At 43.1% G+C, this 26,098-nt stretch overlaps 1 protein-coding gene across 3 annotated transcripts in view; it reads right to left on the bottom strand.

The window, feature by feature from the left end:
- The window catches only part of SAXO1 (stabilizer of axonemal microtubules 1), a 155,192-nt gene that overhangs the window by 75,452 nt on the left and 53,642 nt on the right, over positions 1–26,098 (bottom strand). The window lies entirely within an intron of this gene.

Here is a 26,098-nt window from a genome sequence, read left to right as displayed (position 1 = left end):
GCCCTCGCATGCGTCATGCTTCTCATTTAAATACTGAAACAGTCCCATACTTTAGAGAAATGGGTGTGGCCCCCGAGGCATCTGAGTGCCAACCCAGTCCCTCCCAAGACCCTGCTGCACCTCCCAGTTCGCCCAGCAATTAAGGGCTAAATATCTGACCTAACAGGGGGCTCCAAGGCTATGTTCAAGGGCCAGGTTACTATCTTTCTTCATTGGTTCCTGGGTCAGTTGAGAATATCACCCTCGCAGACAAGTGGCATCACACAGAGCAGAACCACGTCAGGTCTGAGTATACACCACTGACTACGTGAAATCATTTTTGCATTGAAAGTCTGGCTCCTTTATTCTTTCCGGTCTCATTTCAAGTGTTGCCCCCTTAGACTTCCGCTGATCATCTTAGTCTAAAAAACACCCCACCAGCCCTTCCCATCACTCACAGTTTCTCTCATCACATGTATGACTTTCCCATCACATGTATGACTTTCCCATCACTTACTATTATCTGTAACTTGCACTTTTGTTGATGAGTTTATTATCTAACAAGCTCAGCCCCATTTTCTGTCTTGTTCACTGCTACATCTCTAGTACCTCTCATATCCTGCCTGCCATATAGCAGGCACTCAGAAAAACATTTATTAAGCAAATACTGGGGCTTCCATGGTGGCTCAGTGGTAAAGAATCGCCTGCCAATGCAGGAGACAAGGGTTCAATCCCTGGTCCGGGAAGATACATGCTGTGGAGCAACTAAGCCCATGCACCACAACAATTGGGCCTATGCTCTAGAGCCCAGGAGCTGCAACAGGAGAAGCCACTGCAATAAAAAGCCCATGCGCCACAACCAGAGAGTAGCCCTCGCTCTCCCCAACTAGAGAAAAGCCCACACAGCAATGAAGACCCAGCACAGTCAAAAATAATAAATAAATAAATAAAATTGAAACACAAATATTGAACATATGAATTATTAAATAAACGTTATGCCTCATTATCCAGGTTGATGACTAATAGATAATAACTTGAATTTATAGTGTATAGTGAGTTGTTCCATTTATTATTATTTCCGTTTATAGTTTATAGTGAGTTATTCTATTACCATGCTATGCTATGCTATGCTAAGTCACTTCAGTCATGTCCGACTCTGTGTGACCCCATAGACGGTAGCCCACCAGGCTCCCTCGTCCCTGGGATTCTCCAGGCAAGAACACTGGAGTGCCTTGCCATTTCCTTCTCCAATGCATGAAGTGAAAAGTGAAACTGAAGTCGCTCAGTCGTGTCCGATTCTTAGCGACCCCATGGACTGCAGCCTACCAGGCTCCTCCGTCCATGGGATTTTCCAGGCAACAGTACTGGAGTGGGGTGCCATTGCCTTCTCCATCTATTACCATAAGCACAGTAATAACCTTATTATTCTACTTACAGGTGAATAAAGGGCAGCTATTTGAGCTGTCAAAGCTAAGTAGTATACCAATTATTTGTACACCCACACACAATCCTTACAAACCAGCTGGGTATCTCTATCATCGGACACCAGCACATCAATAAAGCTCTGTATTAGTGATCTCCAACTTAGAGATCAGAAATGACATCCAGAATGTATATCCAGAAATGACATTGAATTTTTTTAATAAATTTTTTATACTAAACCAATTCTAAGATCATGGCATCTGGTCCCATCACTTCATAGCAAATAGACGGGGAAACAGTGCAAACAGTGTCAGACTATTTTTTTGGGCTCCAAAATCACTGCAGATGGTGACTGCAGCCATGAAATTAAAAGACGCTTACTTCTTGGAAGAAAAGTTATGACAAACCTAGACAGCATATTAAAAAGCAGAGACATTACTTTGACAACAAAGGTCTGTCTAGTCAAGGCTATGGTTTTTCCAGTAGCCATGTATGGTTGTGACAGCTGGACTATAAAGAAAGCTGAGTACTGAAGAATTGATGCTTTTTAACTGTGGTATTGATGAAGAATCTTGAGAGTCCCTTGCACTGCAAGGAGATCCAACCAGTCCATCCTAAAGGAAATCAGTTCTGAATATTCATTGGAAGGATTGATGTTGAAGCTAAAACTCCAATAATTTGGCCACATGATGCAAAGAGCTGACTCATTTGAAAAGACCCTGATGTTGGGAAAGATTGAGGGCAGGAGGAGAAGGAGATGACAGAGGATGAGATGGTTGGATGGCATCACCGACTCAATGGACATGAGTTAAGTAAACTCTGGGAATTGGTGATGGACAGGGAAGCTTGGCATGCTGCAGTCCATGGGGTGGCAGAGTTGGACACGACTGAACTGAACTGAATTCTAATTACAGAAACTAAAATACACAGTACTCTGGGGCATCACATCAGAGAAAAAAGAAACAGACATAAAGAGAACTCATCACTGCTCCAACCAAAAGCTGGTTTCCAGGCAACAGTTAGCATGCTGCTCCTGTTGTTAATAAGTTCAACCCTCATTGCTGCCATCACTACAGCTACTGTGTGCCTCTCTTCAACTTCCAACCCCAAGAGAAAATGATCAACACCTGTATTGTTTATATGGCTAGAACTGCACATGGACAAGTGTCCCTAGAAATATCCCTATTTTCATTTCACATGTAGATCTGTCTATCAGATTAGGATTCCCTCAAACCTGAAATCAAAAGCCAAGAAGTACTGGTTACTCAAAAATACTTCTGCAGATATATTTTATTTACCTACACTCTGAGGAGGAAAAAATCAAGTTACTAAGGGTAACTTGAGAGGGTACAAACTTACCATATTTACTTTTCACTTCTGTTATAAAAGTACTGCTGCTGTTAAGTCACTTCAGTTGTGTCTGACTCTGTGCGACCCCATAGACGGCAGCCCTAAAAGTACTATTGGTTCTGAAAGATGCTTGTTCCTTGGAAGGAAAAACTATGACCAACCTAGACAGCATATTAAAAACCAGAAACATTACTTTTCTGACAAAGGTCTGTATAGTCAAAGCTATGGCTTTTCCAGTAGTCATGTATGGATGTGAGAGTTGAACTTAAAGAAAGCTGAGTGCTGAAGAATTGATGCTTTTGAACTGCAGTGTTGGAGAAGACTCTTGAGGGTCCCTTGAACTGCAAGGACATCAAACCAGTCCATCCTAAAGAAAATTAGTCCTGAATATTCATTGGAAGGACTGATGCTGAAGCTGAAACTCCAATACTTTGGCCACCTGATATGAAGAACTGACTCATTGGAAGAGACCCTGATGCTGGGAAAGATTGAAGGCAGGAGAAGGTGATGACAGAGGATGAGATGGTTTGGTGGATGACATCACTGACTCAATGGACAGGAGTTTGAGTAAGCTCTGGGAGCTGGTGATGGACAAGAAAGCCTGGCGTGCTGCAGTCCATGGGATCACAAAGAGTCAGACATGACTGAGTGAGACTGAACTGAACTGATAGTATGAATATCTGAACTTCAGTGTTAAATACATTCAAAAGTTTCTCTTTTTTAATTAATTTATTTATTTGGCTGCACTGGGTCCTTGTTGCTTTGTACTGGCTTTTCCTAGTTGCGGAGAGCAGGGCTATTCTTCATCGTAGTTCGAGGGCTTCTCATTGCTGTGGCTGCTCTTCTTGTGGAGCACGAGCTTGAGGCAGGCAGGCATCAGTAGCTGCAACTCGCAGACTCAGTAGTTGTGGCACATGGGCTTAGCTGCTCTGCAGCATGTGGAATCTTCCCAAAATCAGGGTTCGAACTTGTGTCTACAGCATTGGCAGGCAGATTCTTACCCACTGCGCCACCTGGGAAGTCCCAAAAGTTTCCTCTTTTAAAAATGTGCATTACTGGTGTTTAACGTATGAAGATGCATATCTGTATTTTATATATATGTAATAGGGCTTCCTGATAGCTCAGATGGTAAAGAATCTGCAAGTATCTCCTAAGTATAGGCACAGAAATGAGTGCTCTATTTTGTTTTGATTACTATGTAACACATTTCCCACAGTATATGTTAGATATTGTTAGCATTGCTAGGCTCAGAATCAGTCCAATTATCTGAAATTTCAATTTGAGCCAATTAGTACCCTATCATTTTGGGATTCCTAACAAACCTCAAATCAAAAGCCAAGAAGTGTTGGCTACCCAAAAATATCTCTGCAGATATATTTTATTCACCCACACTTTGGAGAGAAAAATCAAGATTTTATTAAGGGTTACTTTATTGCAAGTGCCTGAATCTAAGTTAACTCCAGACTTCAAAGGATTTTCCCTCTCTAGTGCTCTTGCTTTTTAAACCAGTAGAACTTTGCTTTTATATAACCTCCTTCCCATATTGTTACTTTTTCAAATTGTAACATGTTGTAAAGGTTCATTACTACAGAAAAATAAATTTAATGGCAAAAAATACATAACTGGCATCATGAGAGAGGATTTGGGTACAGCAATACACTTGCCTCCAGGCATTGATGTTCCATTAAATGGACTTTATATATATATTTACAGGGAGGATTTTGTTTATTTGAGATGTTGCTAGTTAACTAGGACTTCCCTGGTGGCTTAGACGATAAAGCGTCTGCCTACAATGCAGGAGACCAGGGTTCAATCCCTGGGTCAGGAAGATCCTTTGGAAAAGGAAATGGCAACGCACTCCAGTACTCTTGCCTGGAAAATCCCATGGAGAGAGGAGCATAGTAGGCTACAGTTCACAGGGTTGCAAAGAGTCAGACACAACTGAGCAACTTCACTTTCACTTTCTTTAGTTAACTAAGACCTTGTTTCACTTTGAAATATCCAAGACTCTCAGAAACGCAACGTTTCATCACCTGAGTGTGCTCATGGAGCAACCTTCTTTCCTCATCTGTACCCACCCCAAACTGAAAGTCCCTCTCAAGACCCCAAGTACTGTGTCTTCACCTTATAGGTCTTTATCAGGAGTTCCTCAGGGATAAAAACCAAGTCTTACACATGTGTGTTCTGGAAACTAGCTAGCCTGATATTTCATATATTTTAATAGCTGGATGGACAATGTATACGAGGATAAACTACTGGAGAAAGATATGGACTAAGACATGACTGATTTGTGCTAATATTAGTAGAGCCAAAAGGGAAAAGGCAGAGCAGATTCTGTTTTGATGGACCTAGTGTCTAAATACAGAGTGTGGGATCACTATGCGTTGTGTATTTGAAAGTGGTCTTAACAGTCATGAACCAAAGAAACAACTCTCCGTTCTAACTCTGATACCTGTACCAGTTACCTCAGTCGCCCAGCTCAGGAGCACATTCAAACAAGCCTAGATGGGCCAGCAGACCAAGAAAAGAGAGAGAGAGAGTAAGGTCTCCTTAATCTATCAGAACCCTGAAGTTTTTCCACTCCAAGAATTACTAAAGGACCAGCAATAAAAGGAAATAATCCTAACATTTTCTGCATTGGTAAAGGGACAATAGAGACCTTTCAGCAGAACCCAGAAAAAAGTTGTTAACAACAGTTGATTCCAAATTAGAATTATAGAATTTTTAAATTTTTAAAGGGAAAACATCTGATCCAATATCCCCACTATGCAGATGAAAAATCTGAAGCTCAGAGAACCATGCATGTAACCTAGCCACAGACCAAACATAGACAACATATTAAAAAGCAGAGACATTACTTTGCCAACAAAGGTCCAGCTAGTCCAAGCTATGTTTTTTCCAGTGGTCATGTATGGATGTGAGAGTTGCACTGTGAAGAAAGCTGAGCGCCGAAGAATTGATGCTTTTGAACTGTGGTGTTGGAGAAGACTCTTGAGAGCCCCTTGGACTGCAAGGAAATCCAACCAATCCATTCTAAAGGTGATCAGTCCTGGGTGTTCATTGGAAGGACTGATGTTGAAGCTGAAACTCCAATACTTTGGCCACCTGATGCAAACTCACTAGAAAAGACCCTGATGCTGGGAAAAATTGAAGGTGGGAGGAGAAGGGGATGACAGAGGACGAGATGGTTGGATGGCATCACTGACTCGATGGACATGAGTTTGAGCAAGCTCCGGGAGTTGGTGATGGACAGGGAGGCCTGGCGTTGCTGCAGTCCATGGGTCACAAAGAGTTGACATGACTGAGTGACTGAACTGAACTGAACTTTCTTACTACATTCTCAAAATCTAATGTGTGTCTCACATTGACAGCACATATCAGGACCATCACATTTCCAGGGCTCAAGCCACATGTGGTGGTGGCTTCCCTGCTGAGAAGGGCAGGTCTAGAATCTGAAGGTACAGACAAAAGAACTGCAAGCACTTGGGTGCCGGAAGCTCTCCTGACAAATGCTTAGAAATACTTTTGTTCACTTTGATATTTGGGAAAACTAATACAATTACGTAAAGTTTAAAAATAAAATAAAATTTTAAAAAATTTCAAAAAAAAAAAAAAAAGAAATACTTTTGTTGACAAATAGGGTATTTGCCTCTTAGACTCTCTGGCCTGCCTTCATGTAACACAATCCAAGGCATTTATTAAAAGACATGAAAAATTAATAGGCGGATTTTTTCATTATCTCCTCACTCCACAAAGCTATCTTCAGTTTTAGGCACCCTAAGCTAACCTCTTTCCTGCCACCTCCACTTTTTCAAAATGTTCCCCTTCCTTCAAGGCCAGTCTACCACCATCATCACCACCACCGCCACCACCACAGGGAGCTACTAATGATCCCACTGCACTCTGTTGCTGGCCGCCACTTTCTATCTCTGTGCCTGGTGTTGTGTCCCTACCTCTTTGAGGACCCTATTACTGTCTGCTCTGCCTTCCATGTTTCTCTACTTAAAAATTTTGACATTAAGAATTTTCATGGTTGCAAACAAAGCTGTTTATCAGGGAGAAAGTATGGTAATTCTTCTTGCCACCAAGAGGCAGCATGATATTCAAAGTGGATAACCAGCAAGAACCTACTGTATGGCACAGGGGACTCTACTCAATGTTATGCCACAGCCTGGATGGGAGCGGGGTTGGGGGGAGAATGGATACATGGATATGCGTGGCTGAGTCCCTTTGTCCACTTGAAACTATCACAACATTGTTAATCCGCTATACCTCAATACAAAATAAAAAGTTTCAAGTTTGAAAAAAGAAAGAGAGGCAGCATGAATAGTAGCTGCTATAACTTTAGACTTTTCAAGCAAATGAACTTCTAATAGTTCTTTAGAACCCAATCTATTTGTAAGCAGGACAGCGTTTGGTGGGTACCAGTGACTCATCTGGCCTCTACCATGGTCTTTTAGAATCTCTCGCTAAACCCTGTGGGCAGTGAGGAGGACTCTCTATTCCAAGGTGCAGACAGCGTGGCAGAAAGGGACTTTGGAAGAAGGAAGATTGTTTTCCAGCCTAGCTCTGTCACTGACTGCCTCTATAATGTTGAGAAAATTACTTAACTCTTCTAAACCTTGATTTCCTCCCCTATGGTGTGAGAATAACAACTTCTACTTACTGTGATTGTGTGGATTAAAGCCGATACCTGGAGGGAAAATGTCTAGCCCAGCCTAAGGCAAGCACTCTGTGATTAATAGGCTATGTTAATTGAGCAATTATTACACATCACTTGGGCTAAGAGTTCTACATCTCATCCTGTCTAATCCTCACAGCAGTGCCATAATGGAAGCTCTCTTATGTTCCCCATTTTACAAACATGAAAATTGAGGTTTATCTCACTCAAAGTCACATAGCCAGAAGGTAACAAAGTCAGGACTAGAACCTCAAGCCTTCTGCCTGGTTCCAAAGCCTGTACTCTTAACCACAGCCATATCTATTGTGTGGCTTAATGGGATGCCAGCCTGTACCAAACACCTCTGTTTCCTGGCTGCTCTGCCCTTCCCTGTTGTCTTAGCAACACTCAGCCTTCCAAGAAAGAATGCACTCCCCTTTCCTGAGGATCCCAAAACCTTTCAAATACAAACCAAAAATAGATGCAATTCCAAGTGCTTTTTAAGACTCTGATCTCTCCACAGAACTTTTTTCTTTTTTTACTGTCTAAAAAAACAGTCTCATTACATAAAGTAATAGTAACAGCCAGGAAAACAAAGACCATAGAACACTGGGTCTAGAAGGACGCTTGAGATCAGCCAACACCTTTGGCTTCATCAGTCAGATGTGGCCACTGAGACCAAGACACACCAAGCTTCTGTCCAAGGTCACACAGCCGGTCAGCAGCAATATTCACCCCAGGTCACATATCAACTCCCACATCACTGACTTCCATTTACAACCCAATTTAAAACTCAAAGTGCAGGCTCTTAGAGGATTTGCAGCATATTTTCCCCTTTGCCCAGTAGTTGGGAGCCTGTGACTTGTCACAGCTGCTGTGCGAGGGAGGAAATGCTTCAAGCAGAAGATGCATTCTTGTTTTAGGAGAGGGGAAGGTGCCAACCATCACCAAATCTCAAGTCAAAAAATCCTCATTCTATACCGATGGTTTAGAATGACTGCAAGGTAGAGCAAACTCCAGGAGATGGTGAAGGACAGGGAAGCCTGGCGTGCTGCAGTCCATGCGGTGACAAAGAGTCAGACATGACTTAGCGACTGAACAACAAGATATCTAGGTATCTGAGACCCTAGAGGCAGGGTCCTCTCAGAGTAGGACCTACATCTTTGAATGATCTTCTCCTGGACAGTTCACAAAGCCAACCCAATTAGCCTCCAAGCATGGACAAAGCCAGTGCTTTTACCAAAGTACATCTGTATCTACTTGCAATGGTTTATAAACTTTTAAAATATTTTCTAAAATTTGTTCTCTCATATCTATAAAATACCCAGAGGCAAAGGGAGAAATGAAAATGCTTTTATGAACTGAAAAATAAACCACTGTTGAAGATACATATATTTCATACCAATCTTAAGATGACTCACATTTCCTCATCTACATAGATCTTTAAAGAAACATAGCGGTGGGAGAAATCTAAATTACTCGAGCTTTTATCCTGCCTATGGTGTTAGGGCTCCAAAATCACTGCAGATGGTGACTGCAGCCATGAAATTAAAATACGCTTACTCCTTGGAAGGAAAGTTATGACCAACCTAGATAGCATATTGAAAGCAGAGACACTACTTTGCCAACAAAGGTCCGTCTAGTCAAGGCTATAGTTTTTCCTGTGGTCATGTATGGATGTGAGAGTTGGACTGTGAAGAAGGCTGAGCGCCGAAGAATTGATGCTTTTGAACTGTGGTGTTGGGGAAGACTCTTGAGAGTCCCTTGGACTGCAAGGAGATCCAACCAGTCCATGCAAAAGGAAATAAGTCCTGAATGTTCATTAGAAGGACTGATGCTGAAGCTGAAACTCCAATACTTTGGCCACCTGATGTGAACAACTGACTCATTTGAAGAGTCTGATGCTGGGAAAGATTAAAGGCAGGAGGAGAAGGGGATGACCGAAGATGAGATGGTTGGAGGACATCACTGACTCAATAGACATAAGTTTGAGTAAACTCTGGGAGTTGGTGATGGACAGGGAGGCCTGGCATGCTGCAGTCCATGGGGTCACAAAGAGTCAGACAAGACTGAGCGACTGAACTGCATCCTTCAGGGGACCAGATTCTTGGTAAGAGAAAACAGGGCCATCTGGTAGAAATACGATGAATAGATACAACTGATACATCAACTGGCAGTGGCTACCTGGGAGCCACACTAAAAAACTATACATCTCAACCAATTGAGTGAGAATGACCATCTTGACAGACAGCCATGTCTGTCAAGGTTGCTGGGTTAGGGAAGTGGGGGTAGGGGATAAATGTATGAATGAACCTATCAACGAAAAGGAAGGAAAGAGAGCGAAAGAATTCTGGTGGAAATGTCCACCAACTGTTGAAAATGGTGACATATAGGAATCAAACTTTGGAAGACATCTAGAAACAACAAAGCCATACAAATATGAAAGAAGCTGCCAAGACAAAAAAAGAGGACTAAAAACAAGGCCAACATTTTGAAGAACACCAAATTTAGGATGCAAAATAAAGTTCAGGAGGAAAAAACTGACAAAAAGAAGACAATTCAGGGACAGGTCAAATAAAGGATTTTAAATGTTTAGCAGTTAAATACCAAAGAAAAATCTCGTACGGTGACTAGAAAGCAGCTTTAGTCGAGCAGCTGGGCAGGAACCCAGGGATGGATGCTGCTGACAAAGTGGAGGAGGGCAGAGAGGCCATATTGAAAAATCTGGTGACAAAACCAACAAAAAAGTCCATTAGGAGCTCTAGAAATTACTCAAGACAGGCACAAGAATTGTAAGCTGTGATTATCATCATGGGGTACTGGGTAACAGAAGTCAAAGCAGGTCTTCTCTGTGTAGAGGAGCAGAGTATCAGTCAGGGATTCTTTGATGAGCAAAAACAACTGAAGGAGCCAGAGCCTGGATATAATTAAGGAGATATGATTAAGTGGGGGGTGGAGCAGCATGGCAGGGAAAGAGATGATTACGGCAGATATGATTAAGGTTAGGGGGTGCCCAGCGGGGAGGTGGGTGGGGTTCAAGGCAAAGGACAATTTGAAAGGAGAGATGTGAATCTGAGCAGCACCAGTCTGGAGGCCTTGATGCAAGGGACAAAGGCATCGAGACAAAGCAAACAGGCGGCGGAAGGCTCAAAGCATCCATTGGGCAGCCTAGGGAGAGTGCTGAAGCAGCAACCAGAAAGAAGGCAGACTTGATTCCAAGGACTAGCGATGCCGAGGGAGACGGGCCCAACCAGGACATGGTGTAGCAAGGCTCAGAAGCTCTGGGGGAAGATACTCCGCTTCAGCAGAGTGTGAGGCAGAGGGTTTGTGGGGTGACAGGCACCAACGAGAGGAGCTCTGCTGGGATGTGCAGCCACCAGGCTGAGTGGGCAGGAAGGCAGTCTGTGAAAATCAGTGGTCCATGGGGAAATCAAGAGCCTGGAGAGAGTGACAGAGAATACATTCGGAGCCATGGAGGGGATCCCAGAGGATTAGTGATTGAACCCACCAGGTTCCTGTGTCCACGGAATTCTCCAGGCAGGAATACTGGAGTGGGTTGTCCATTCCCTTCTCCAGGGGATCTTTCTGACCCAGGGATCGAACCCAGGTCTCTTGCATTGCAGGCAGATTCTTTACCATCTGAGCCACACCAGGGAAGCCCTGGAGTTACACACACAAATTTGTCAAAATTTAAGCCAACATCTGAAGATGTGTGCATCTCATTATAAATTTACCTCAAAAGAAAAAGTTAATCAATGTTGAACTCTTAGTGACATGAATCATTAACTATTTAGGGGAGAGGTTTACTCATGTCTGTGAGTTACTTTGAAATACATTAAAAAGTCAGATGGACAGATGGTCAGAGGGATAACAGGAAGACCAGATGGAGAGATGTGTCAATGTGGATGAGAGCACCTAGGCAGCAGATATATAGATGTGCATATTAAATTCTCAACTTTGTCATATGCTCAAAATTTTTCATCAAAAAACGTTGGAAAGTGAAAGAGCAAGAAAAAGTTCCTAAAAATCCTCTGCTTTCAGATGCAATTAGAGCATTATGGTAACATAAAAAAAAAGTGTCCACAAAGTTAGAGAAGCATAGTGAAGTATGCAGGGGTAAAATGACAAGACGCCTGGAGTTGATGGATGAACCAAACATGACAAAACCTTGACAATTATTGATGCTAGGAGATAATTATTGACAGAGAGGGGCTCATCACTGTTCTCTTTTTTGCAGTTATAATTTTTTTTTCTAATTAAAGAAATATTAGAACACATCCCTAAGAGGCAGGGCCTGCATGAAACAAGCATGTATCTGCTTCAGCAAGACTTCCCCCAAGGCCAACACGGCTTTAGTCCAACCACCTGGGACAAAACAGGACCTTGATTTAGGCTGATGATAAGTGCAGAGCCAGCAACCAAAGGCAGCTTCCCTTCTCACACTCTGAAGTTTGTGTCAGCTGCACCAGGCTTGTTCCCACATGGCCTTTTCACACTCTGAAGTTTGTGTCAGCTGCACCGGGCTTGTTCCCACACAGCCTTTTAGTGTCCTCCAGCCAAAAAGCAGTGAGCACATACCTAACCAGAGTTTCATTCTCTTCTCAAGAAATCAAGTGAGCATCCCGTGGATTTCAGATGAGATCCGACAGCTGTGCTCAACAAATCTTCCCAAGGCACTCATCCAGGCATTGCAAAAAAAAAAAAGGAGTGGGGGGGAAGGGGGAGGCTCTTTAATCCCTATTTTAAAACAATAACTGTCTCTGACCCACCATCTCACCCCTAACCCAAGATTGCATTGCTGTCAGAGCACTGCGTAATTATTCTTATCACAGCATTTAATCAATGATATTTTTTTTAAATGCTTGTTTTTGCCCAGACTAGGCTTCTTGGTGTGGGGACAGGGAGGGTATCTTGTTCACTATTATATAACCAGCTAAGCTATGCCCGGAACACCTACATGCTTCCTAAAACAGTTTTGGGCAGCTGGGTGAGCAGTTGTAAAACACACCGAGTGTACAGAGCCTCTCCATTTGATCTTCCCCCTGCAAACCTAAAAGCTAAGGAGAGCAGAAATGATCCCTCTCTTGAAATATCCTCGAAGATAAAGGAGCAAGGCCAAGAGGGTGCTCAAGATGTGCTTCAATCTCACAGAACAACCAGTGGTAAAAGCAGGACCAGGGCTGGTTCCGCTAACTGCCCAAGATGCTGTCTCCATCGTATCAGATTCCTTTCTGAGGAAAAAGCAAGTGGATCACTCAGAAGACCAGACACTTCTCTACCCACCATCAAAGAGCTCAGAGTTAGGGATCGTGTCGACAGGACCCAATGGGCATGGCTCTTCCTCAGAAAGCAGGCAGAATAAATAGCTGGATAAACACCACTACCCATAAAAATCCAGACGTTTGGCTTGATGTTTCAACATGTTAAATGTCTCATATAATTAATTAAGGTAAAAGGACAACAGTGACGCTATCCACCATGTTAATTTCCACCAGCCAGATGACATCAACTGCTCAACATGCATTAATTTGTTGCATAATTTCTCCCACCAAACATGCCCCTTCCCTCATTTTGCATAAATAACAATGAAGTACTGTTTTCACAGCCCCTTTGGAAAGATCAGGAGCTGGCTAAGATTACCCTGAGTTGTCACCTTTGAGATCAAACTACCCCCAAGCATTGTTAGTTCATACAAGACTTGTCCTCCTCTCTTAACTTCAAGTTGAGGGAAAGAACTGGAAGTTCTGGTGGGTCTATAAATAAAGCTGGCCATCCGCCTCAGCACGCCCTTCGCAAACCCATCTGTGCACACATCCACTGCAGCCCAGGATTTTTGCTTTGAGTTTCAGCAGGTGAACTGGCAACAACTTGCACAGGGCCACAGGGCCAAAGGGCCAAAGGGCCAAAGGGCAGGTCTCCAGGCACAGCCTCGCTCCCTCTCCTTCAGAAAAGCAGCTCAACATCCCGTCACCAGGACACAAGCATGCTCTTTATGCCCTATATGGAGTTACCCTATGAAACAACAGACTGGTTACAAATCGGGAAAGGAGTACGTCAAGGCTGTATATTGTCACCCTATCTATTTAACTTATATGCAGAGTACATCATGAGAAATGCCGGGCTGGATGAAGCACAAGCTGGAATCAAGATTGCTGGGAGAAATATCAATAACCTCAGATATGCAGATGACACCACCCTTATGGCAGAAAGTGAAGAGGAACTAAAGAGCTTCTTGATGAAAGTGAAAGAGGAGAGTGAAAAAGCTGACTTAAAGCTCAACATACAGAAAACTAAGATCATGGGATCCAGTCCCATCACTTCATGGCAAATAGATGAGGAAACAATGGAAACAGTGCAAGACTTTATTTTGGGGGGCTCCAAAATCACTGCAGATGATGAAATTAAATTCATCAGGCATGAAATTAAAGCCTACAGCCATGAAACTAAAAGACACTTGCTCCTTGGAAGAAAAGTTATGGCCAACCTAGACAGCATATTAAAAAGCAGACACATTACTTAACCAACAAAAGTCTGTCTATCAAAGCTATGGTTTTTCCAGTAGTCATGTATGGATGTGAGAGTTGGACTCTAAAGAAAGCTGAATGCCAAAGAATTGATGCTTTTGAACTGTGATGTTGGAGAAGACTCTTGAGAGTCCCTTGGACCTCAAGGAGATCAAACCAGTCCATCCTAAAGGAAATCAGTCCTGAATATTCACTGGAAGGATTGATGTTGAAGGAAAAGGAGTAAGTCAAGGCTGTATATTGTCACCCTGATTATTTAACTTATATGCAGAGTACATCATGAGAAACGCTGGGCTGGAAAAAGCACAAGCTGGAATCAAGATTGCCAGGAGAAATATCAATAACCTCAGACATGCAGATGACACCACCCTATGGCAGAAAGTGAAGAACTAAAGAGCCTCTTGATGAAAGTGAAAGAGGAGAGTGAAAAAGTTGGCTTAAAGCTCAACATTCAGAAAACGAAGATCATGGCATCCAGTCCCATCACTTCATGGCAAATAGATGGGGAAACATGGAAACAGTAGCTGACTTTATTTTTCTGGGCTCCACAATCACTGCAGATGGTGATTGCAGCAATGAAATTAAAAAATGCTTAATCCTTGAAAGAAAACTTATGACCAACCTAGACAGCATATTAAAAAGCAGAGACACTACTTTGCCAACAAAGGTCCATCTAGTCAAGGCTATGGTTTTTCCAGTAGTCATGTACGGATGTGAGAGTTGGACTATAAAGAAAGCTGAGTGCCAAAGAATTGATGCTTTTGAACTGTGGTGTTGGAGAAGACTCTTGAGAGTCCCTTGGACTGCAAGGAGAGCCAACCAGTCCATCCTAAAGGAGATCAGTCCTGGGTGTTCACTGAAAGGACTGATGTTAAAGCTGAAACTCCAATACTTTGGCCACCTGATGTGAAGAGCTGACTCATTTGAAAAGACCCTGATGCTTGGAAAGATTGAGAGCAGGAAGAGAAGGGGACCACAGAGGATGAGATGGTTGGATGGCTCAATGGACTGGGTTTGGGTGGACTCCAGGAGTTGGTGATGGACAGGGAGGCCTGGCCTGCTGCAGTTCATGGGGTCGCAAAGACTCGGACATTACTGAGCAACTGAACTGAACTGACTGAAACTCTACCTGATGAGAAGAACACACTCATTGGAAAAGACCCTGATGCTGAGAAAGATTGAAGGTGGGAGAAGAAGGGGACGACAAAGGATGAGATGGTTGGATGGCATCACCAACGTGATGGACATGAGTTGAATAGGCTCTGGGAGTCGGTGATGGACAGGGAGACCTGGCATGCTGCAATCCATGGGGTCTCGGAGAGTCGGACACAACTGAGCAACTGAATTGAACTAAACAGAATTACCAACAGGCCTGGGAACTGTCAAGGCCCTTGTGAATTACTGCGGAATTACCAGGCACTTCACTGTATTTATCAGTGTCCCATTGCCTTGGGCTCCAAAACATGGTGCTGAAGAATCAGCCTCCACGTGACTTTCAATGTCAAGGTCTTGCTGGGTCAAGATTACTAGAAACCTTCCCTTCTCTAAATGCGAACCTGTCTCATGTTGTGGGTAATGAGGAGGAAATGGCTTCCACCACCTCTTGCCAGCACCGGCCCTCCTCCCCAGTTGGGGCTTCCCGAGTGGCTCAGTGGTAAAAAGAATATGCCTGACAACGCAGGAGCTGCAGGAGATAGGAGTTCGATCTTTGGGTTGGGAAGATCCCCTGGAGGAGGAAATTGCTACCTACTCCAGTATTCTTGCTTGGGAAATACCATGGACAGAAGTGCCCTGCAGGCTATAGTCCAGGGGGTCACAAAGAGTCTGACACAACTGAACAACTGAGCACCCACTGCCCACCTCAATACTATTTCCCACCTGAGCAGCCACAGAAAAGAGCACTTTTGTCCTTCACAGCAGCAAGTGGCCAAGCACATGCAGACAGAGCAGATCTGAATCTAGTGGCCAATGCCTGATTTCAACAGTGAGAATTTTCTCCACTGCTTATTCATAAGCTACTGACTTTACCCTCATAAACTGAGCATTTCCCAAACCCCACTGCTGCTTGCTTCAGTGCTGGAAACCTTTGGAATTTCAACTGATACTGAAATTTCAACAACTGTTATATCCTCCATCAAAAAAGATTTACCAATGCTAATCTATGCTTTTTTCCCTCTGCCTCTAAGGAGCTTTTCAAAATTTGAGCCAGATCTCCTATAATGTCATTAAAGTGAAAGAAAAATAATTTAAGCAATGAGTGGAATAATTTTAGAAAAATAGCCTTATTGCATTATATTTATTCCTTTGAGTACCATAAATATTTTTAAACAAGCATTTGATTCTTAGGGACTGAAGTCACCGTTACAAGACAGCCCCCCTACCCCAAAAAAGCAGAAGGCTGAATTTCTAGTTTAATTATGATCACAGCTGAGCAGCCACAATGAAATTACTTCACTGTGCTGTGTGTTCATAATTCATCATGTCCAAGTGGTCTCTGACTTCGTTAATGATTTTTATCTATTTCTACTCAGATGTTTAGCTTGAAGGAAAGTTTTTTAAATTACCTCTTTCCAACTGAACTTTTTCAATATACTTGTCTCTCTGGAAATTCAAGTTTACTGATATTAACTTTATACCAATGGTGTGAAACCCACCCCTTAAAAAAAAAATATGACCTTATAAATGTTAAAGGCGACCCACTCTTATCTCTGAACAAATATCCTGCTTTATATCAACTGCCCAATAGCCAATAACAAAAGATCAAGGTTTTATTATACTTTTACTTGACAAACACACAAAAGATTTCTGGCATAAAGAACCGAGTTAGAGAAATTGTATTTTTTTTTTTCTTTTTTGGTTTATATGTTTTAGCTAAAATCAGAACTTGTTAAACCCCTTGGGCTTCTGGAAGAATGCAGAGGATTTAAACAGCATTTCTTACTGGACCTCCCAGATGCTGGCAAGGTCCTAGGGAATGAGGAGGTGTTAGGAGAGAACAGGCAGATACACACACACAATGGGTGTTAATTCCATTCTTGATTTCTGGTAGAACACAGTCCTTCACCAAAAAAAAGAGAGAGAGAGAGATTCACAAAAATAAAATTCTTGGCTCTCTATCATCTCTGCAAAGTGACCATCTCTTTCTCTTCTCAAATCACTGAAGAAATAAACACCATACGTTTCCATTACCCAGATGAAATCTCTTCTCCATGGGGCCCTCAGTGTTTCATGAAGGTAGAAAATCAGTCCATTGGTAGATTTGTACACCCTCAAAGGTAACGATATGAATACTCAATTGAGGGAGCACTGACTGTGTACAAGGCACAGCTCTTAACTCTTTATCTGTATTATCTCAAACTTCACATTAGTCCTTAGACAGAAAGGCTTACAGAAGACTCAGATCCTTAGACTGAGAGCCCTGGGCTGCAAAAGGGACCAGCTCCACACCAAAAGCACACAAAGGCGTGAACAAGGAAGTGGACCTGAGTGTCCATCTCTGAAACTCCAAGAAGCCTAAGAGCTAAGAGCAGGCCTCCTCCAGTTTCCATGAGACCCCATCCCTTTCCTCATTCTCTCCCCTATGCTCTTCCCCTCTTGGTGCCCACACAGTACTCTAAACCTTGAATCCTTCAGGCTCAAAGCCAGAGACCATTCCCAACCCAGAGGACCCTCTGGCAGGCAAAGACCATTGAGAAATCACAGTGTCAGCAGCCCTAGGTACTTAGGAATCCAGCCCTCTCTAACCAGATAAAGGACAAGTGAAAGACACTTCCTATAAAACTTTCACTGACTGGAATCAGGTCATAAACCATACCCAGTGGCAAGGGGAGCCGCCAAGTCAAGGGTCAGGCTTCTTTAGTCACCACTGCTGCAGTGGGCAACAAACAAGAGAGAGAGGGATAACTTCGAGTGGTCACCCAACAGAATCTGCTGTCAAAGTGCTTCTAACAAAATAAGGCATTTTCACAAATTGTCACGTGGTACATGCTGCTGCTGCTAAGTCACTTCAGTCGTGTCCGACTCTGTGCGACCCCACAGACGGCAGCCCACCAGGCTCCCTTGTCCCTGGGATCCTCCAGGCAAGAACACTGGAGTGGGTTGCCATTTCCTTCTCCAATGCATGAAAGTGAAAAGTGAAAGTGAAGTCGCTCAGTCGTGTCCGACCCTTAGCGACCCCATGGACTGCAGCCTACCAGGCTCCTCTGTCCATGGGATTTTCCAGGCAAGAGTACTGGAGTGGGGTGCCATTGCCTTCTCCATGGTACATGCAGGTACCATGTAAGGGCTAGTGAAAACTAACAGAATGGTAATGAGTTTTAAGTATTCACAAAACTAGTATTATGCACGTTTATTTACAGTTGCAGACTATTAGAGAGGATTCTAAAGTATTAGCACCTTTACACCAGCAATTGGCTAGCAAATGTCCCAATGCATACTCAGTCATGTCTCTTTACTACCCTCTATGGATTACAGCCTGCAAGGCTCCTCTGTCCATGGGATTCTCTAAACAAGAATACTGGAGTGGGTTGCCATTTCCTCCTCCAGGGGACCTTCCCGATCCAGGGATCAAAGCCATGTCTCCTACCTTGGCAGATATATTCTTTACTGCTGAGCTACCTGGGAAGTCTGCACATCCCAATAGAGTTGGACAAAAATGACATAAAACACTGCAAGCTCAATGGAATTTCAGAAAACACGTAAATGAGCAGGAATATTTACTCTAGGTGCTGCCTTGTATTAGCTCTAACACACAATCACACACACACACACACGACTCTCAAAATGAAGCAGCCGAAGTTTAGACTGTTTCTTGCGTTTGTTCCCGTAACTATATTTCCTGGTTAAAGGGGCCCCTGGAGCTGTGCTGGATACAAAGATAAGCTGGTGGCCTCATCTGTCAACTGATCCAGAGTTCATTCAGCTTCTCTGGCTCCTTGAGCAGGTATTCCCAAATCTGCCCCTTTCCCCCTCCCTCACCCCTGCCTTAGCCTTCCAAAGCTCCCTGCAAAGGTGAAGAGACAAAAATGTTCCTAGTTAGAGAAGATGCTTTGGTTTTACCTATCCTATTCTCATCCTGATAATCCCAACACAACATTCACAAGTTAAACAATGAACGATTGCAGAGGAAAACTGTTTACTCTCTCACTTGTTCATTGGTTCATTTATCTATTCCTTCATACAGCATTCATAAATCTCCAATGTACCATATTGGATGGTGAAACGAGAAGGCACATATCTCCCACCTAAAAGCACATACCCATTACTTATCTCCACTTCTTGACATTGGTGCTCAGATTCAAAAAAATGTGGGGAGACAAAAGAAACCTTTATGCCTTATGAGGACATTGGTGGCAACATCCTCCCAAGGGTCAAGGAAGCAGGCAGTAAGAGGTTGGAGACAGAGGTGGCAGACAAAAGAGGCAGCCAGAGTAGCCAGGAAGGTTGGTGACACTGAATAAGTAAATATAGTGAAAATAAAAGAGGTGAGATTTCTCAATATGGAAAGAAGGCTGGAAAGACCTCTGAGATGTTGGACCAGAATTAGGAGTATTGGTATGAAGTGATGGGTTTTTAAATAAGAATTGGATAAAATATTTATTTTCTCTGTATTTGTGAGTGTGTCATATTTATATGTATGGCTGTGTGTGTACATACAGAAGCTACGAGCACAGTGAATAATCAAAATTTGGTTTGCAAATATCATCCTCTACTAAAATGAATCAGAACACTTTAAAGAAAAGTTTATTTCAGTGCTGGAGAAGAGAAAACACAAGATGATTCTGGAACATCTTGTGTCAGAACATAAGGAAATGCTTAACAGATGATGGGCATCTGTGAAGAGGACATAGAAGCACCTTGAAAATAATCATGAACAATTTGAGGATTAAAATTCTAGTTAACAGATTATAACCCATTGATTAAAACAGAACCATAAGTCCATACTGTACATATATAAACAAAGGAGAAGGGAACCCTCTTACAGGAGAAAGCCAAGTAATAAATAAATGTAGAAATGGTGGAAACAGATCACTGCTATTCAGCATCCATGGTAAGGGTGAATGCAGGTGTGACTCAACCATAAAGTTAAGGTTCATGGGTGATATTTTGAGGAACAGGATATTAGTATAACACTACATACCACAGTGATCAAATACAAAGGGATATGACAACTTTACAGTAGAGACACCTGGCCAACCCCATCATGATCAAGGTAAACATCACCAGGGATAAGATGGGTCATCATCATGCGTCTCTTGACGGGATACTCCCGGAAGAACTCAGATCATGGCCTGAGTCTAATCATGGAGGAAGCACTGGACAGATCCGAGTGAAAGGCTGTCCTATAGAATGAAAGGCCTATCAAGTGCATGAGTCACAGGAAAAGACTGAGAAATGTTTCCAGGGTAAAGGATCCTGATGCATAAAGATAACTAAATAAAATGCATGTTCCTAGATAGGATCCTGGACTAGAAAAGAGAAAGGACATTTTTAGAATGCTTGGATAAGTCTGAATGGAGTCTGTGGACCACGTTGTTGTTGCTGTTCTGTCACTAAGCCATGTCCGACTCCTTGCAACCCCATGGACTGCAGCATGCCAGGCTTCCCTGTCCTTCACCATCTCCCGGAGTTTGCTCAAACTCATGTCCATCAAGTCAATGATGTCATCCAACCATCTCATCCTCTGTTGTCCCCTTCTCCTCCTGCCTTCAGTCTTTCCCAGCATCAGGGTCTTTTCCAATGATCTTTGCATCAGGGCCAAAGGATTGGAGCTTTGGCTTTAGTCCTTCCAATGAATACTCAGGACTGATTTCCCTTAGGATTGACTGGTTGGATCTTCTCACTGTCCAAGGAACTCTTAAGAGTCATCTCCAACAGCACAGTTCAAAAGCATCAATTCTTTGGCACTCAGCCTTCTTTGTGGTCCAACTCTCACATCCATACATGACTATTAGAAACACCAAAGCTTTGACTAGACAGACCTTTGTCAGCAAAGTAATATCTCTGCTTTTTAATACGCTTGATCATAGCTTTTCTTCCAAGCAGCAGGCATCTTTTAATTTCATGGCTGCAGTCACCATCTTCAGTGATTTTGGAGCCCAAGAAAATAAAAGTGGTGGGACCGGAGGCCATAATCTTAGTTTTTTGAATGTTGAGTTTTAAGCCAGCTTTCTCACTCTCCTCTTTCACCTTCATCAAGAGGCTCTTTAGTTCCTCTTTGCGTTCTGCCATTAGAGTGGGGTCATCTGCATTATCTCAGGTTATCATTATTTCTCCTGGCAATCTTGATACCAGCTTGTGCTTCATCCAGCCTGGCATTTCACATGATGTAGTCTGCATATAAGTTAAATAAGCAGGGTGTCAATATACAGCCTTGACGCACTTCTTTCCCAATTTTGAACCAGTCCATTGTTCCACGTCTGGTTCTAACTGTTGCTTCTTAACCTGCATACAGGTTTCTCAGGAGGCAAGTAAGGTGGTCTGGTATTCCCATCTCTTTTAAGAATTTTTCACACTTTGTTGTGATCCACACAAAGGCTTTAGTGTAATCAATGAAGCAGAAGTAGATGCTTCTTCTGGAATTCCCTTGCTTTTTCTGTGATCCAACAGATGTTGACAATTTGATCTCTGATTCCTCTGCCTTTTCTAAATCCAGCTTGAACATCTGAAAGTTCTCGGTTCATGTACTATTGAAGCCTCGCTTGAAGGATTTTGAGCGTGACTTTGCTCATATGTGAAATGAGTGCAACTGTGCAGTAGTTTTAACATTCTTTGGCATTGCCCTTCTTTGGGATTGGAATGACTGGTGAGTTTTCCAAATTTGCTGGTATATTGAATGCAGCACTTAGACAGCATAATCTTTTAGAATTTGAAATAGCTCAGCTAGAGTTCCATCACCTCCACTATCTTTGCTCATAGTAATGCTTTTAAGACCCACTTGACATCACATTCCAGGATGTCTGGCTCTAGGTGAGTGACCACACCATTGTGGTTATCTGGGTCATTAAGACTGTATAGTGTATATTGTGGTATTGATGCTAATCTACTGATTGGGATGCTTGTACAGGAGAAGGCAGGAGGAAAGGTCCTTGTTTAAGGAAACATTAGTGGTGATCAGCATGTGAGAAAAAAAGATGCATGTCATGTGGCCATGTGCATGTGTAGAAACCAAGAGAGTGTGACCAAAAATTGAGGTGAAATATTAAAATCTAGGTGAGATGGAGGGGATATGGAATCTGTTGGACTGTTTTTACATTTTTTGTATGTTTGGGTCCACTGCCAATTTTCTTATAAAATCAGATGATATAAGACAGTGGACGCTGGTCCTGATACCACTAGGATCTGAGTTTAAATTCTAACTCAGTAATATATTTGATTAATGACTCTAAGGAAATAATTTGAAGTTCGGTTACAGCATGTAAAATTAATTCCTACTGTGCCTCACAAAATTAAAATTAAAGTAGATAACCAATTATAGTCACCATTTACTGAGGACTGACTTACTACTGTATGCTCACATTTTAGAAATACTATTTCTAAACCACTCAACAACCTGGCATAGTATTATGATTCCCAGTCTACAACATGAATAACCTAAGACTCAGAGAAATGGCATGTAAAAAAGGAGGGCTCAAGCCAGGAAACCAGCTTCAAAAGCCCACCCTCATTCTGCTCCATTGGGCTTTTCAGACAGGCAGCTCTTCTTCCCAGTGTCTTTAGGACACTGAAGGAGCTCAATCAATATTCATTTCCCCACCAACCACCTAGTAGAAGAGCAGATAGATGACTAAATGATTATACTATAAAGTGTTAATGCTGAATGCGGTGAATAACTAAAGAATGAACAAAGTGATTTTGTGCGATCTGGCTATGAGGCAAAAAGGAGAGGAGGCTTCTAAGGCAGTAATAGTTGAACTGAGTGCTAAAGAATGAGGAGGCAATGGAGAAACAAGAGGTAAGGGATCTCAGGCAGAAGTTCGGCAGATGCAAAGCCATGCTGGTGTGTGAGCAGGGGTGCTGGGGAAGCAGCATGTGGAGGGAGGAGGCAGCTTGGGAAGGGGTCAGTGATAGGTGGGCAGAAACCAGATCAGGAAAAGTCTGACGTGTCCTGTGTAGAAGTTGACATAGGACTTCCCTGGCTGTCCAGTGGATAGGAATCCACCCGCCAGTGCAGAGGATACCAGTTCAATCCCTGGTCCAGGAAGATGAAGATGCCACATGCTGCAGAGTAACTAAACTCATGCGCCACAACCATTGAGCCCGTGCTCTAGAGCCCAGGAGCCGTGGCTACTGAGCCCCTGTGCAACAATACTGAAGCCTGTGTGCCCTAGAGCCTGCGCTCTGCCACAAGAGAAGCCACCACAGGGAGAAACCTGCATACCACCACTAGAGAAAGCCCACACGCAGCAATGACGACCCAGTGCAGCCAAAAATAATGAATTAATTTTTACGAAGGAAGCTGACACGTTGTTCTCCTGGCTAGAGAGGACGTGGCACATCTGCTCCCGATGCCTCTCCCCACATTTGGGAGACATTACAAATCACAGCACTTTATGACACTTCAGACAGCCTGCACTTCAGCCAGCCACTACCAAACTGGAATTGGCACCCTCCTGCTGTAGGCAATGGGCAGGCGTACAAGGGTTTTAACAGGTAGCTGGTAAGATTGGCTCTGTTGTTAACAGAGTACAACCAGCACAGCAGCGAGGACTGGTCAAGAACGAGACTGCAGACCTCATGACCCGTGAGAAGGCTGCTACCACAGTCCTGTGCGATGTACAAAGGAAAGGTGCACATCCAAGCGAAGTCAGGAGTGGGTCACACTCCAGGCTTTCATCCAGGCAAGCATATTATGGTGGAGGAAGCATGCAAAGTGCTCGTCAAAATCCAGGGCAAGTTGGAAGTTGTGCTCAGGAGACAGTGAGACTCAGGAAACAGACTACAGTAGGATTGGAAGCAGGCAGACCGAGAGAGATGAAAGTTTCACTACCCTTGACATTCCACATAATGGTTGCAAAGCGGCCACAGCAGTATGCAACACCTATCTGATAGCGTTTGCTGCTGCTGCTAAGTCACTGCAGTCGTGTCCGACTCTGTGTGACCCCACAGACGGCATCCCACCAGGCTCCCCCGTCCCTGGGATTCTCCAGGCAAGAACACTGGAGTGGGTTGCCATTTCCTTCTCCAATGCATCAAAGTGAAAAGAGAAAGTGAAGTCGCTCAGTCTGTCCGACTCGCAGCGACCCCATGGACTCTGATATCGGCACTACTGGACTACTAGTTATTCCCTGCAACACCGAGGTGCTCAATGAAAGGATGTTTGTTGTCGCTAAGTCGTGTCCAACTCTGCAACCCCAGGGACTGCAGCACACCAGGCTCCCTTGTCCTTCACTATCTCCTAGAGTTCGCTCAAATTCATGTCTATTGAAAGACAATCACACTTTCTGTTTCTTGAGGGGAAAAAACATGATACTTAAGCACTTAAAACACACACATACACAGATAAAGCCCGGTGTGCACAGAGACCTAGAATACAACGAGGAAGCATTTCAACGCAGGATGTGCTGAGAATCTGGTTTCTTGAGTCTGAGAAGCAGTGGAGTACTGGGTAGACCTGCATTTCATCTCCTCTTAGGACCTCGGTTTCCCTGACTGACAAAGCAGAGGATAGAAGTATAATCTCTTCACACATAATAATGCTGACTCTGAACTCTCCTCTCAGAATGAGAAGAGCAAGGAAGTTTGGGAGAGTCTTCTTGAGACAAGCACAAGCATGTCGGGCTAAATCCCCCTGAGTGCGAATCTGGTGAAGGTGGCAACTCATACCACATCCAGAAACCCAGTAATATGACTGAGAAAACTGGAAACACGTTGCAAGTGAAAGCCTGGGGAGCACACTACATGCTGCTTTAAGATGCTGACTGTTTTTGAAATAAAACTTTAAAACATGCCATAAAAGGCAACTATTCCTCTGGGGAAAGAGTGGCCTAAAGTGTCTTTGATTGTAACTGTGGGAAAGGCTTTCATCTGTGCTCTTTACGAGGTTAATTGTAACTCTCCCCCAAGCTCAGAAACCCCTTTCTGAATCTTGTGGTTGTAATCTTACACTCTGTATGATAAATCTTCATTTTCAACAGGCACATTCCAAAATGTTCAAACTCGTGGCTTAGAAAGCAATCAAATGAGTGAAGGCTGATAAAAGGAAGCTCTGTTTTTGATAGCCTGCACACATATGTGCCCACATGCATGCACACACACAGCCTGCTGACCTCCAGCTACACCCAGTGGAAGTGCTTTATCTTTGACTTCTGCTCTTCTAAGTGATCAAACTTTATCAGAAAGACACCACAACCCACACAAATGTGAGGTACATGGCAACCCCTCTACAGCTCCTAACTGTTATCATGTATCCTTCTTTTCCTTCATTATTGCTGATGGATTATAACACTAAGTATTTAGCAGTCATTGAGAGATTTATTCCCTACAATGAGGTCATCCTCATGGAGTATATAGCCACAGAAACACCCCTGTGGAATGCTGTTGTGGTTGCCTTCTTTTACTAATGGACAGAAGACAGTTACCATAAACGTGTTGTTTATACAGAAGACAAAACCCACCATGATGTTTTTCACATTCTTTTATATACAAAGACCTCAACTGAAAACTATGGTTCATATTTTCCTCACAGACGCTACACGAATTAATCTCCTGCTGTATTTTCATGACCCCCTTCTATCAATAACAGGCTCACTAGTAATAATTATGTGTTAAGACTTATAGAGCATTTGCCACATGCTAGGCATTGTATTGATCGTTTTGTTTATTATTTCATCTTCACTGTAACCCCATGAGATGCTGCTGTTATTTTCATCTATGTGAGATGTCTGAGGCTTAGAAAGGTTGAGCTATTCAAGATCATTCTTCAGTGAGACACATAGCTGGCAAAGGGGTGGAACCAAACTCAAACCAGGTGTTTCTGGACCCAGCTGTCCATGCTAATGTTTTTCACAAGACTGTAATTACTAAATAAAGGGTTCTTAACTTAGGTTCCTTAAATGAACTTCAAGGGACCCATGAGCCAGCCCCCTGGAACTGTATGTAAAATGGTATGTGTAGGCATGCATTTTCCTCTGAGAAAGTTCAAAACTTTTACCATATTTCCAAG

The sequence above is a fragment of the Bos indicus genome, chromosome 8 (assembly GCF_029378745.1).
Source record: "Bos indicus isolate NIAB-ARS_2022 breed Sahiwal x Tharparkar chromosome 8, NIAB-ARS_B.indTharparkar_mat_pri_1.0, whole genome shotgun sequence".
NCBI lineage: Eukaryota > Metazoa > Chordata > Mammalia > Artiodactyla > Bovidae > Bos > Bos indicus.
This window is presented reverse-complemented; position numbering and strand designations above follow the sequence as displayed.